The sequence below is a fragment of the Phascolarctos cinereus genome, unplaced genomic scaffold (genome assembly GCF_003287225.1).
Source record: "Phascolarctos cinereus isolate Bilbo 61053 unplaced genomic scaffold, phaCin_HiC Scaffold_2;HRSCAF=192, whole genome shotgun sequence".
Lineage (NCBI taxonomy): Eukaryota > Metazoa > Chordata > Mammalia > Diprotodontia > Phascolarctidae > Phascolarctos > Phascolarctos cinereus.
In genome coordinates, this window is record NW_027555625.1 from 135,374,580 (window position 1) to 135,389,261 (window position 14,682).

The window sequence follows — 14,682 nt, forward strand, 5'->3', positions numbered from 1 at the left end:
TAGAAGAGGCAGATAAAAGTATGTGTACTTCTTTTCTTCTTTCTGCATAATAACTTAATGAAGAAATTTTGAATCTGATTTCTTATTTTATAAGCAGGAGCTTTTAAGAGAAAAAACAAAGTTTCATACTGATCTTCAGGGACAGAGATTTTATTTCTGAATGGTGGCAGGTGCTAAATTTTACCTACCAAAAAGGGCAGGTTAAACAACCAAAATAACCAATAATCAAATTAGGCATTTAACACCACCTCCCTTCCACACTACACATACACACAAAATTTCAATACAATTCCCTGTAGTGAAGGGAAATGCCAAACACCAATTATTTGAATCCCACTCCCCCCTCAAAAAAAAAAAACCACCACCAACTTAATCTCACCCAGAAAGTTTTGCTCAGAACCCATTAAAAGAAAATTGGATGAAAAGAACTACATTGAGGAACAAATAATGTGAGTTACAAGCAACTTTCAAAATTTTACTAGAAAAACCTTCCTATTTATCGAATAATAAATAAATATATACAATGGCTTCTGCACATAGAAATTTCAATGGTTGTGTTCTAGACGAATCCTGCAGATAGGGCTATTTCTGCCTTGTATAAATGGGAGTAATACTGCAGGGCAACTCTTCAATTTTATGTTGCCATTCTTAGCATCCCATGGAGATCAGAGTCAGGGAAAGAACAAGAAGGATGAAGGGTTCGAGAAGCTTGGTTACCTAGTTTTAGCTGCTAAGTTGGTTGAGCTTAATGCTGTTCTAGAAACAATTACTGAAGCTTTGTAGTTTTATACTTGTACTTAGTTTGTATAAATGAAAATATTTCATTGCTTAGCAACCATTCTTTATATAGAGAGAAAAATACAGAAATAGGAATTTATAATGTAAATTTAACATGCAGTAGGTATGTTAAACATATCTCAGTGGATTTCTCTTCTGAATGGTTGGGGAATGAGGAATTGGATCCCCAAAGTAGGATCATCTAAATTAATTTTTTATCCTCATTCCAAGGGAATTAGCCATTAACCTTATCCCTCTGACATCATATTCTGTCATTCTCATGAGTAGCCAAGAGGAGGAGAAAAACCTGCCATCATGTTTTTTTCCTCTTCCACAGTGTTACTTTTTTTCATTTCCCCCAATATAAAGAAGTCTGTGTGTTGGACTTTGGAGCTAGAAATACGATTCCTAACAATCAATTTGGGTGCTGGTGAATAAATAAATATACTCTTTCAATCTCATACACATGCTGAAAACTTCTGTCCTCTGTGAGCATGTGATGACTATCTCCTTTCATGTTGCTGCATCTATGTTCTTGGGGGGGAAATGTCCAGAGAAGAGTTTTTAATTTCTAAGCAGGCAGCTCAGGTTTATAACTCAGCCTTCGCCACTAATAAGATGTGCCACCTGGGCAAATCTTCACCTCTGTGGGCCTGACAGTGGCTGAATGTGAGTGGTCCCTTCAGTTCAGCATCACCTCAAAAATGCAAAAAATGCACCCAATAATGTAAAGGAACAACAGAAATAGAAAAGAAATCACAAGGAAAATCCTTCAGATAAACCAGAACTGAGTCCAAAGAAAGGAATAACCAGGTAATCTTGTACTACACTTAAAAAATGAGGTAAAGGAATACTGAGAAGCAATGAATGAATGAACGAATGAATTCTCATAGTAGTTGAAAAGTAACCTAATTAGAGATAACTCAGATGCCCAAATAGATTGGTGATCTCATCATTGTCAGTGTTCCTTCCAACTATGCAGATTGCAAATGATCTATGCCTGCCTATATTGTAACTTGACCATGTTAAAATTTGCCACATAACTGAGACTGTTTCTCAGCCTCCTGGCAAAACATGATGAAACAAAGTCTTAATGTTTCAGGCAAGAAGATTGCCCCAAAGTATTGGGATTAGAGCTTAGGGGTTTTTTTGTTTGTTTTGTTTTTTGGTGAGGCAATTGGGATTAAGTGACTTGCCCAAAGTCATACAGCTAGTGAGTGTTATGTGTCTGAGGCTGGATTTGAACTCGGGGTCATCCTGAAGATGGCGGTATATAGGCTGTATTGGCAAGAAGGGGTAGGGTGTATTGGGGTTCATCGATTATGGAACAGGCTCCTCTAGATGGGCTTAGGACACCGTCAAGTCCTTTGAGTTTTAAGCATTGGCTAGTAGTTCTCTGGCGAATACTTTTGTTATTTAATTACCTAGATTTATGGCTAAGCATAGTGGGGTATCTAATCCCAGTTTGAATCTTGGCTGTCGTGTTTTGGCTATATTAAAGCCACTTTGGTTGTATTTTTTAATGTTAGCTATAGTGTCAACCACCTAGCTGCCCCAATTCATTTTGGTAACATCCATAGGACTCCAAATTTACCTCACTCAGAAATGTCACTGCCCACGTAGAGGGGCCATCTCTGAAGATGTTATGTCTTATTCCACATTCGTAATCCACTACCTCTCTGCTGGGAGGTTGAAGTTGTGATGCCAAAACAATCCCCTTAAAATGGAAAGCCAGTTCGAATCATACAGAGCTACTCTTCCAACAAAGAAAACGAAAGACTGCACTATTATGTGATGAAAAGCAAAGAAGAATGGCTTCCACTAAAGTGGAAGTACAAGTGAACATATGCTTACATCAAAAAAGAACAAAATCAGCCACTACCAATCTTGAGAGAGTCGGAGCTAAGCAGGTTCTTTGAAACTAAAACAGTGGGCAAAAGAAACTAAAAGGTAAAAATATATAGCTAACATAGCTATGAACATGACTATAAAGCAAGGAGCTCCTTCAGTTTGAGAGCAAAGATTGAGAGTAGTATCTTATGTTTCTCACATCAAGTTACTTTATAAAAAAAATGTTTTTTAATCCAAAATAAAATAGCTGACATATAGCACTTAACTGTGAGCAAGGCACTGTGCTAAGTGCTTTATAAATATTATCTGATTATCACAACCACCCTAGGAAGTAGGTGCTATTATTCCCATTTTACAGATGAGGAAACTGAGGTAAATAGGTTAAGTGACTTGCCCAGTCCTACGTAGTAAGTATAAGGCCAGATTTGAACTCGGGTCCTCCTGATTTCAGACCTGGTGCTGTATCCATTGTGCCACCTAACTACCCCTAACGTTTAAAAATCATGACAAGGCTTATGAGATGAATCTGAAACTGATTGATGGTGTGTCAGTATTATAAAACATGACAGGAATTTCAATGGAAAATTGACCTGTAAACCTGGGGCACCCCAATACATAGTGTGAACAGAGTAGGCACCTAATAGGAAGGCACATGAGTAGCGAAACCATGTGCCTCAAGCAGCTCCTGACTCTGGATGGCAGGCCTTGACGTCTTTGGTCTCTCTTGAAAATAGTATCTCTCTTCAGTCTCTTTAGAGAACATGTCACCTGCAGGAAAAACCAAACCAAACCACTTCTCTGCTATCTGCTCCTCTTCTGGTCCTCGTAGATTTCCTGTTGGCCGAAGCTGCTCCTGTGCTATTCTTAGTCCATTGAAAACAATATCGAGCTCTTTTAGCACACAGCCATTCTTGGCAGGGTGATTAGAAAGTATTGTGTATATATATGTATAAATATATCAGCGTAACTCAAAATGGTACAAAACCTCCCTTTCACACTTTCCTTGCTGGGACAGTAAGGATCAACAACAGGCATCCCTGAGAGGTTTACCCTCCCTCAGGCAATAGAGTGGTCCAGATGGCAACACATCGTAACTCTTCAAATAACAGGATCCTGCTTTCTTCTAATCAGCTTTCACAAGTGTAGAGCCTATTCACCTTTAATCAGCTCTGCTGGCTGACTAGCCTTTCTCCAGCCAATCAACCTTCAGCAAAATAATTCTCTTCCAAACATCATGGCTTCCAAAAACACAGGGCCTGCCGGTCTGTCAGCTTGGTCCCTGCCAGCTTCTGTATTGTCTTCTATAAAACAATTTCTGTTGCCTTCTGTGTCTTCCATCCCCAACTCTTCCCACATTTAGCTTCCTCTTCTGCTTCTGTCTTCATCTGATCATCTACTACCTCCTCTGACTGCTACTCCCTCAAATCAAGGCCTCCATTTCTAATTTATGATGTGAAAATGTTTAAATCCACATTTCTGTCAGGTGTGACCACAACAGGCCTTAGATAATCATCCCACAGTCTCCAAATAGTTGTTTGAGTTATGGTTTATCAGTTACATCCTTCAAAATTCTGAAAATAATCATAGGTAAACTGTGGTAAGGACCACAATGCACTGCATCCATCTTTGACTCAGTGCTCTGCTTTCAAACAAGTCATCTCAGTATACTCATGAGGGCCCTCTTTCTCTCGTGTTCAGGGCAGTCTGTCTCTTCTCAAACATTTTTGTATGTGGGTGTGCTTCTTCTCAAGCTGATTTTATTAATGTTCCTTAGGCAAATATCCTATTTCTGCCCCTTTCAGCAAACAAAATATCCACACAACAAAGAGCAGTATCTTATATTTACGTAATACAAGGAGATAAGAATATTATTCTTTAGAAGTTTCACCTGCTTAAAGATAATTGAGGAAACAAGAACTATGTCATTGGGTCATCCGAATGAAATATCCTAGAAGAAGGGAAAAGAGAAGAGGAAAATGAAGTGACTTAGTGTTTCCTGAAATCAGGACACTACAAGTGAAGGTCATTCAAACAATGGTATAGAAGGAGGAAGAGAAGAGAGGAAGCTCATCAACCCTACTTTTATCTGTGAGCAAGGCAGGGGTAAAAATTGCAGCATCAGTAAAAGGAGTATCAAGGGATCAGTATCTAGGCTAGGCAGAGGAGCTGGGTTGAATCTGTTTAAAGAAGAAAATTGGGATCAGATTTCTTTAAATAAAATAAGGTGGAGGTACCCAAGGAATTTTTTTTGGGAGGGGGGCTAGGGTTTAAGTGACTTGTCCAGGGTCACACAGCTAGTAAGTGTCATGTGTATGAGGTGAGATTTGAACTCAGGTACTCCTGACTCCAGGGCCAGTGCTCTATCCACTGTTCCACCTAGCTGCTCCTAGGAAAGTTTTTAAAAAGACAAGATTTAGTGATCTGGATTTGGGCTAAGTGTGAAGTGAATATGTGAGGAGACTTGAGATAATTATTTTAACAAAACAAAAATGCAGGTACGGTTTGGGAAAAAAATTAAAGAAGGTCTGTAATAGGATTTGATATAAGAAAAAATAATTATATTCTTGATGTTAATGGACTGAACTAAAAAAATGGAAAATTATAGAGTAAAATAGAGATATTGAGTCATTTCAGTTGTGTCCAACTCTTAATGATCCCATTTGGGGTTTTCTTGGCAAAGATACTGGTGTGGGTTGCCATTTCCTTCTCCGGCTCATTTTACAGATGAAGAAATTGAGGCAAATGGGATTCGGTGACTTGCCCAGGGTCACACAGCTTAGTAATTATCTGAGGCTGGATTTGAACTCACATCCTTCTGACTCCAAAGCTGGCACTCTGTCCACTGTGCCATCTAGCTGCCACCCAAAATAGAAAGAATCCAGCAAACTGCTGCAGATAAGAAACATGCTTAGAACATACATAGTCATGCAGAGCTAAATTGGGGGGGCTCAAGAGAGCTTCCTCCTGAGAGTTAAATTGAGATTAACATTATGCTTCAGTACTATCTCTCAAAAAGGGAGGACATAAAAATAATGATTTTAGATAAGGTAATAGTAAAAATATATGCTATAAGACAGACATAGATAAATTGCATCTTAGAAAAATAATTGAACAAATCATAAATGGGGGATAAAAATAGGACCAGACGAATTTACTCCCATAAATTCTACCAAACATTTAAAGAACAATTAACTATGATACTACATAAATGGCTTGAAAAAAATAGGAAAATAAGCTATTCTGGAAAGCAATTCTGGAATTCTGCCCAAAAAGCTATTAAATGGTGGATACCTTTTGATTCAGCAATTCTACTATTAGGTCTGTATCCCATAGAAATTAAAGAGGAGAAGGACTCATAATATTTTGAAAAACAAGTAAAATAGATATTTTTATATCTATACATACAAAAATATTTATACCAGCTGTTTTTGTAGTGAAAAAGAATTAGAAACTGAGGAGGTGACCTTCAATTGGGGAACAGCTGAACAAATTATGGCATATGAAGGTGATGGAATACTATTGTGCTGTAAAAAATGATTAAGGGGGTAGTTAGGTGGCGCAGTGGACAGAGCACAGGCCCTGCATTCAGGAGAACCTGAGTTCAAATCCGGCCTCAGACACATAACACTTACTAGCTATGTGACCCTGGGCAAGTCACTTAACCTCATTGCCTAGCCAAAGAAAAAAAAATGATACAGGAAATGTTTTCAGAAAATCTTGAGTAGACTTGTATGAAATGATGTGAAGGGAAGTGAGCAGAACCAGGAGAGCAATTTATACAATACAGACAGTACTGGAAAGACAAACAACATTGAAAGACCTGGGAACTCATATCAACACAATGACCAACTACAATTCCGAAGGACTCATGATGAAATATACTATTCATCAGATAGAGAAGTGGGGAGATGCTTGGGGATGAGGGGGAAGGAGAGAATTCAGAACTGAAAATAAAATTGAATTTTAAAAATTTTTTTTAAAATGGGAAAAAGGAGTCCTACCAAATTCCTTTTATAGCACAAACATAGTCTTGATACCTAAACAAAGAAGAGTCAAAATAGAGAAAACTATTGACCAATATCCAAATTTTATATAAAATATTAGCAAGAACACAACAGTAACATATCACAAAGATTGTACACTATGACCAGGTTGGACCTACACCAGGAATGCGGTGCTGATCCATTTTTAGGAAAACTAGAAACATAATTGGCCATATTTATGACAAAAATCGTATGGTTATATCAATAGATGGAGAAAAAGCTTTTGACAAGATACAACACCTGTTCCTATTAAAAATAATAGAAAGCATAGGAATAAACAGCGCTTACCTGAAAATGGTATTATCTACTACTGCTAAAACCAAGAGCCATGATAATTAGTTATCTATATAAAACCATTAATTGTAAGGGGGTTAAATCTTTCTAATAAGACTGGAGCAAAGCAAGGATATCCATTATCATCATTCAGTATGGTGCTAGAAAATCCACTATAATGTTAAAATGCTAGCTATATCAATAAGACAAGAAAAAGAAATTGAAAGAATAAGCACAGGCAAAGAAGAAACAAAACTACCACTTTTTGCAGATGATATGATAGCTCATATGATAAACTGTACTTACAAAGTCAACTAAAAAACTAATTGAAACAATTAACTTCAGAAAAGTTGCAAGATATAAAATAAATCCATCCAAGTTATCAGCATTTCTGTATATTGCCAACAAAGTCCAGCAGAAAGAGTCAGAAATGGGGGGCAGCTAGGTGGCACAGTGGATAGAGCACCAGCCCTGGATTCAGGATGACCTGAGTTCAAATCCGACCTCAGACACATAACACTAGCTGTGTGACCCTCGGGAAGTCACTTAACCCCATTGCCTACCCAAAAAAGGAAAAGGAAAGGAAAGGAAAGGAAAGGAAAGGAAAGGAAAGGAAAGGAAAGGAAAGGAAAGGAAAGGAAAGGAAAGGGAAGGGAAGGGAAGGGAAGGGAAGGGAAGGGAAGGGAAGGAAGGGAAGGGAAGGGAAGGGAAGGGAAGGAAGGGAAGGGAAGGGAAGGGAAGGGAAGGGAAGGAAAGGAAAGGAAAGGAAAGAGAAAAGAAAGAGTCAGAAAGGGACAGGGTCAAGATGGTGGAGCAGAGACAGTAACCCAGGTCTCCCAGAGGTCTGTGACACTAGGGTGGGGATAGTCCAAAGTGCATGTGGCAGCAGCATTGTGGTAGGGTGTTGCTGGCAGGAATGACAGCAGTGGCAGCAGCTTTGGGAACCTTCCACCCAGAGTTGTCTGACAAGTGGTCAGAAATAGATTACAGGGCCCTTTTGCTGGCACTGAGTACAGGACCTGGTACTGTTTGGCAACGTCATTGCCCATATGCAGTTCTGGGTCATAGTATCAGGGCAGAGAGGAGTGCTTGTGGTCAGTCACAAGGGAGCAGGGGCCCTGGTCACAGTCCAAAGTCTGAGAGGAGTGCTATAGTGCTTGTGGCTGCAGGGGAGCAGGGGCCCTTTCTGGGTAAAGACCAGAGCTCAGTCCAGGAGAACAACGAACAAAACCTCTACCTGGCTCATACCACTTTGGAAGCACCTAAAACTTACAGACCCACAGAACCATCTCTGAAAATAGCAGGGCAAAAAGCCTAAAGCTTGAAATAGTGCTTCCCAAGCCCTAGATGAGTAGAGCCCAACTTTAACATAAGGTTTAAAGTCAAGAAATAGGCTGGAAGAATGAGCAAACAACTAAAAAGTAACCTGACCATAAAGACACAAACTCAGAAGAAGAAAGCAATGTGAAAACAGCTACAAGCAAAGCCTCAAAGGAAAAATGCAACCTGGACACAAGTCCAAGAATTCCTAGAAAAGCTAAAGATAGATGTGGTAAAGGAAAAATTGGGAAAAGAAATGAAAGCAATGCAAGAAAATTATAAAAAAAGAATTAACAACTAGGTAAAAGAGGCCCAAAAATACTGAAGAAAACAATGCCTTAAAAAAAATTGGCTAAATGGTAAAAGAGGCACAAAAATTCACCAAAGAAAAGTACTTATAAAGCAGAATTGACCAAAATATAAAAGAGATATGAAAGCTCACTAAAGAAAATAATTCCTTAAAAATTAGAATATGGCAAATGGAAACTAATGACTCCATGAGACATCAAAAAACAATAAAACAGAGTCCAAAGAATGATAACATGGAAGAAAATGTGAAATATCTCATTGGAAAAACAACTGACCTGGAAAACAGATAGAGAAGAGATAATTTAAGAATTATTAGGCTACCTGAAAGTCATAATCAAAGAAAGGACCTATACATATTTCAAGAAATTATAAAGGAAAACTTCCCTGATATTCTAGAACCAGAGGGTAAAATATAAATTGGAAGAATTCTACCAATCACCTCCTGAAAGAGATGCTAAAAGAAAAACTCCCAGGAATACTGTAGGCCAAATTCCAGAGCTCCCAGGTCAAGGAGTGTTGAGGGCTTGCACTGATGGGTTTGAAGATTTAGGTCAGGTCAGGTTGTTCCTGTTCGTGCCCATTATCTAAGAGCCATCTAGGTCAGAACGTACGCTCTCCGACCTCTTTCAGGCGCTGTCTGTCCCTTGAGAGGATGAAGGATTTTCAATAAACCTTGAAAGATAATCGGGAAGCGAGGAGACGACAACAGGGAGAAACTCCCCCCAGTTACTGTTACCATAAGAAAAATTAATTGTTGATACTTGGTTTTTCCACTGTGGGTTCTGTTCCCACGAATGGGGTATAATAACCCTAACCTTCAGATCAATAAACGGAGCTTGTTCATAACTTGCTACCCCCTGGTCTGCATGATTTCTTTTTCTTTCTTTCTTTCTTTCTTTCTTTCTTTCTTTCTTTCTTTCTTTCTTTCTTTCTTTCTTTCTTTCTTTCTTTCTTTCTTTCTTTCTTTCTTTCTTTCTTTCTTTCTCTCTCTCTCTCCCTCTCTCCCTCTCTCCCTCTCTCTCTCTCTCTCTCTCTCTCTCCCCTCTCCCTCTCCCTCTCTCTCTCCCTCTCTCCCTCTCTCTCTCTCTCTCTCTCTCTCTCTCTCTCTCTCTCTCTCTGTCTCTCTCTCTCCCCCTCTCCCTCTCCCTCTCCCTCTCTCCCTCTCCCTCTCCCTCTCCCTCTCTCTCTCCTCTCTCCCTCTCTCTCTCTCTCTCTCTCTCTCTCTCTCTCTCTCTCTCTCTCTCTCTCTCTCTCTCTCTGTCTCTCTCTCCCCCTCTCCCTCTCCCTCTCCCCTCTCTCCCTCTCTCCCTCTCCCTCTCCCTCTCCCTCTCTCTCTCTCTCTCTCTCTCTCTCTCTCTCTCTCTCTCTCTCTCTCTCTCTCTCTCTTTCACCTCACTGGAAATTAAACACAGTAGTGGACACAGGTGTCTGCTACAAAGGAGAAAATATTGCCAGCAGCCAGAAAGAAACAATTCAAATATCATGGGGTCATAGTCAGAATCACACAAGACTAAGAGGCTTCCATGTAAAAGGAGTAGAGAGCTTGGAATATAATCCAGAAGGCAAAAGACCTAGGATTACAACTGAAAATAATCTACCCAGAAAAAAATGAGTGTAATCCTTAGGGGCAGGGGATGGGGAGAGGAATGGATATTCAGTGAAATAGATGACATTCAAGCATTCCTGATGAAAAGACCAGAGCTGAATAGAAAATTTGACATTTAAACACAAGACAAGAGAAGCATGGAAAGGTAAACATGAAAGAGAAATCATAAGGGACTTATAAGGTTAACCAGTTTACTTTCCTACATAGGAAAATAACACATGTAACTTCTAGGAGTCTACATAGACAGAGGACACGGTATGAGTCAATTATGTTGGGATGATGAAAAAAAACAAAGGATTGAGAAAGAAGGATGAACAGGGAGAAGAATGGGGAAAATTATCTCACATACAGGAAGCATTCAAGGAAGAGCTTTTAGAGTGGAGGGGAAAATGGTGGGGTAGGCAATACTTGAATCTCACTCTTGTTGGAAGTTGTTCAAAGAGGGAAGAATACATACATACATACATACACACACACACTTAGTTGGGTATAGAAATCCATCTTATCCAACAAGGAAGTAGGAGGAGAAGGGACAAAGAAAAAGGGAGGGAGGATTAAGAGATGCAGTGTTCAGAAGCAAAACAGACTTTTGAAGAGGGACAGGATTTAAAAAGAGAGAGAAGGATGAACAGAAGAAATAGAATGGAGAGTTATCATAACTGTGATGTGAATGGGATGAATTCACATATGAAATGGAAAACGGATAGCAGATTGGATTAGAACCAGAATTCAACAATATGTTGTTTATGAGAAAGACACTTCAAACAGAAAGACATGTGTATACATGACAGAGTTAAAATAAGGGGTTGGAGCAGAATCTATTATGCTTCAGCTGAGGTGAAAAAGGCAGGGGTAGCAATCATGATCTCAGACAAAACAAAAATAAGAATAGACCTAATTATAAGAGATAATCAGAGAAACAACATTTTGCTAAAAGGTACTGTAGTCACTGAAGAAATGTCAGTACTAAATATATATGCACCAAATGCCAGAGCATCCAAATTCTTAAAGGAAAATGAGTTACAGGAGGAAATAGACAGTAAAATCATACCAGTGGGAGATCTCAACTTTACTTTCACAGGACTAAATCAATACAACCATAAAATAAATAAGAAGTTAAGGAGAGGAATATAATTTTAGAAAAGTTAGATATGAAAAAAAAAAGAAAAGTTAGAGATGATAGACTTCTGGAGAAAATTTAATGAGAATTAAAAAGTATATGCCTTTTTCTCAGCTGTAGTTGGCACCTTTACAAAAATTGATTATGTATTAGGGCATAAAAACCTCACAAACAAATGCAGAAAATAAGAATTATTAAATACACCCTTTTCAGACCATGATGCAATAAAATTACATTCAATAAAGGGCTTTGGAAGCATAGATTAAAAATTAATTGGAAACTGAATAATTTAATCCTAAAAAATGGGTGGGTCAAAGAACAATCATAGAAACAATAAACAATTTCACTAAAGAGAATGACAGCAATGAGACAGCATACCAAAATTTATGGGATGTAGCCAAAGCAGTATTTAGGGGAAAATATATATCTTTAAATGTTTACATTAATAAAAGAGAGAAAGAGCAGATCAATGAATTGGGCATGCAATTAAAAAAAAAATAGAAAAAGATCAAATTAAAGATTCCCCCATTAAATACCAAAATGGAAATTCTGAAAATCAATGGAGAGATTAATAAAATTTAAAGTAGAAAAACCATTGAACTAATAAATAAACTAGGAGCTAGTTTTAGGAGAAAACCAATAAAATAGATGATACACTGGTTAATTTAATTAAAAAAAAAAAGAAAACCAAATTAGCCATATCAAAAATGAAAAGGGTGAATGTACCACCAATGAGCATGAAATCAAAGCAATTATTAAGAGTTATTTTACCTAGTTATATGTCAATAAAACTAACAATCTTAGTAAAATGGATGAATATTTATAAGATATAAATTGCCCAGATTAACAAAAGAGGAAACAAAAAATTTACATACGCCTTTCTTAGAAAAAGTAGGCCATCAATGAAAAAATCTTCAAGGCCAGATGGATTTACAAGTGAATTCTACCAAACATTTAAAAAACAATTAATTCCAATACTATAGAAACAAAAAGGGGCAGGTAGGTGGTGTAGTGGATAGAGCTACAGCCTTGGAGTCAGGAGAACCTGAGCTAAAATCTGGCCTCAGATACTTGACACTTACTAGCTGTGTGACCCTGGGCAAGTCACTTAACCCTTATTGCCTCACCAAAAAGCAAAAAAAAAAAGGAAAAAAAAGTAAAGAAGGAGTCCTTCCATGGTCAATTCCTTCTAAGACACAAATGTGGTTTTGATACCTAAACAATAAAGAGCAAAAACAGAGAAACAAAGTTGTAGACAAATTTCCCTAATAAATATTGATGATACAAAATATTTAAATAAAATACTTGCAAGAGACTACAGCAATATATCACAAAGATCATACATTATGACCAGGTGAGAATCATATCAAGAATGCAGAGCTGATTGAACACTGGAAAAACTATAAGCATAATTGAACATATCAATAACAAAACAATAGAAATCAGAGGGTTATATCCATAGGTGCAGGAAAAGCTTTTGACAATATGCAGTACCCATTCCTGTTAAAAACACTATAAAGCATAGGAATAAATGGAGCTTTTAAAAAAATGAAAAGTAGTATCTATCTAAAACCAAGACCAAGCATTATCTGTAGTGGGGACAAACTAGAAGCCTTCCTAATAAGATCAGGGGTGAAGCACGGATGTCCATTATCACCAATGTTATTCAATATTGTACTAGAAATGCTAAGTATAGCAATGAGAAGAAAAAGAAATTGAAGGAGTAATAGGCAATGAGAAAACAAAACTAGTTGAAACAAGTGAGAACTTTAGCAAAGTTGCAGCATATAAAATAAACCCGTATAAATCATCAGCATTTCTAGATATTACACACGAAGTCCAGCAGCAAGAGATAGAGAAATTCCATTTAAAATAACTACAGACAACATAAAATATTTGGTAATCAACCTGCCAACATATACCCAAGAACTGTATGAACATAGTTACAAAATGCTTTTCACACAAACGAAGACAATTTTAAACAATTGGAACAATATTAGTAGTTCATGGGTAGGCTGAGCCAATGTAATAAAAATGACAATTCTCCCTAAATCAATTTACTTATTCAGTCCTATATCAATCAAACTACCAAAGAATTACTTTCTAGACCTAGAAAAAATAATTTAAAAAATTCATCTGGTAGAAGAAAAAGTCAAAGGAATTGATAAAAAAAAAATGCGGACAGTGGCCTAACAGTGCCAGATTTCAAACTTTAATACAAAGAAGTAATCATTAAAACAATCTGGTTGTTCAGTTATTTTTCAGTTGTGTCCAACTGTTTGACCCCATTTGTTGTTGCTGTTGTTTTTGGCAAAAATATTGAAATGCTTTGCCATTTCCTCCTCCAGCTCATTTTACAGATGAGGACATTTAGGTAAACACAGTTAAGTGACTTATCCAGGGTCTCTTAGCTAGTAAGTGTCTGAGGCCAGATTTGAATTTAGGAAGATGAATATTCCTGACTCCAGGCCCAGCACTCTATCTACTGTACCACCTAGTTGTCCCAATCTGGTACTGGCTAAGAAATAGAATGGTGGATCAGTGGAATAGATTAGGTACACAATACACAGTAATAAATGACCATAGTAATCTAGTATTTGACAAATCTAAAGATCCAAGCTTTTGGGGCAAGAACCTACTATTTGACAAACTGCTGGGAAAACTGGAAAGCAGTTTGGAAGAAACTAGGGAGAAACCACCATCTCACACTGTATTACCAAGATAAGGTCAAAATGGGTACATGGTTTAGACAGAAAGATTAATATCATAAACAAATTAGAGGAGCATGAAATACGCGTTAGATCTATGGATAAGGGAAGAATATGTGACCCAACAAGTTGAAGTTTCACAGGATATAAAATGGATAACTTTGACTACATGAAATTAAAAAGGGTTTGAGCAAACAAAATCAATGCAACCAAAATTAGAAGGAAAGCAGGAAACTGAGAGGAAAAATTTACGTTCTCTGACAAAAGTCTCATTTCTCAAATATACAGGGAGCTGAACCAAATTTATAAAAATAAGAGCCATTCCCCAATTGATAAATGATCAAAGGATATGAACATACAGTTTTAAGAAGAAGAACTCAAAGCTATCAATAGTCATAAAAATGCTCTAAATCAATAATAGTTAGAGAAATGCAAATTAAAACTCTGAGGTACCACCTCATACTTATCATATTGGCTAACATGACAGAAAAGGAAAAGGAAAATACTGGAAGGGATGTGGAAAAGCAGTGACCCTAATGTATTATTGATGGAGTTGTGAACTGATCCAACCATTCTGGAGAACAATTTGGAACTATGCCCAAAGGACTACAAAACTGTGCATATCCTTTGTTCCAACAATATTATTACAGAATGTCTATATTCCAAAAGGATCAA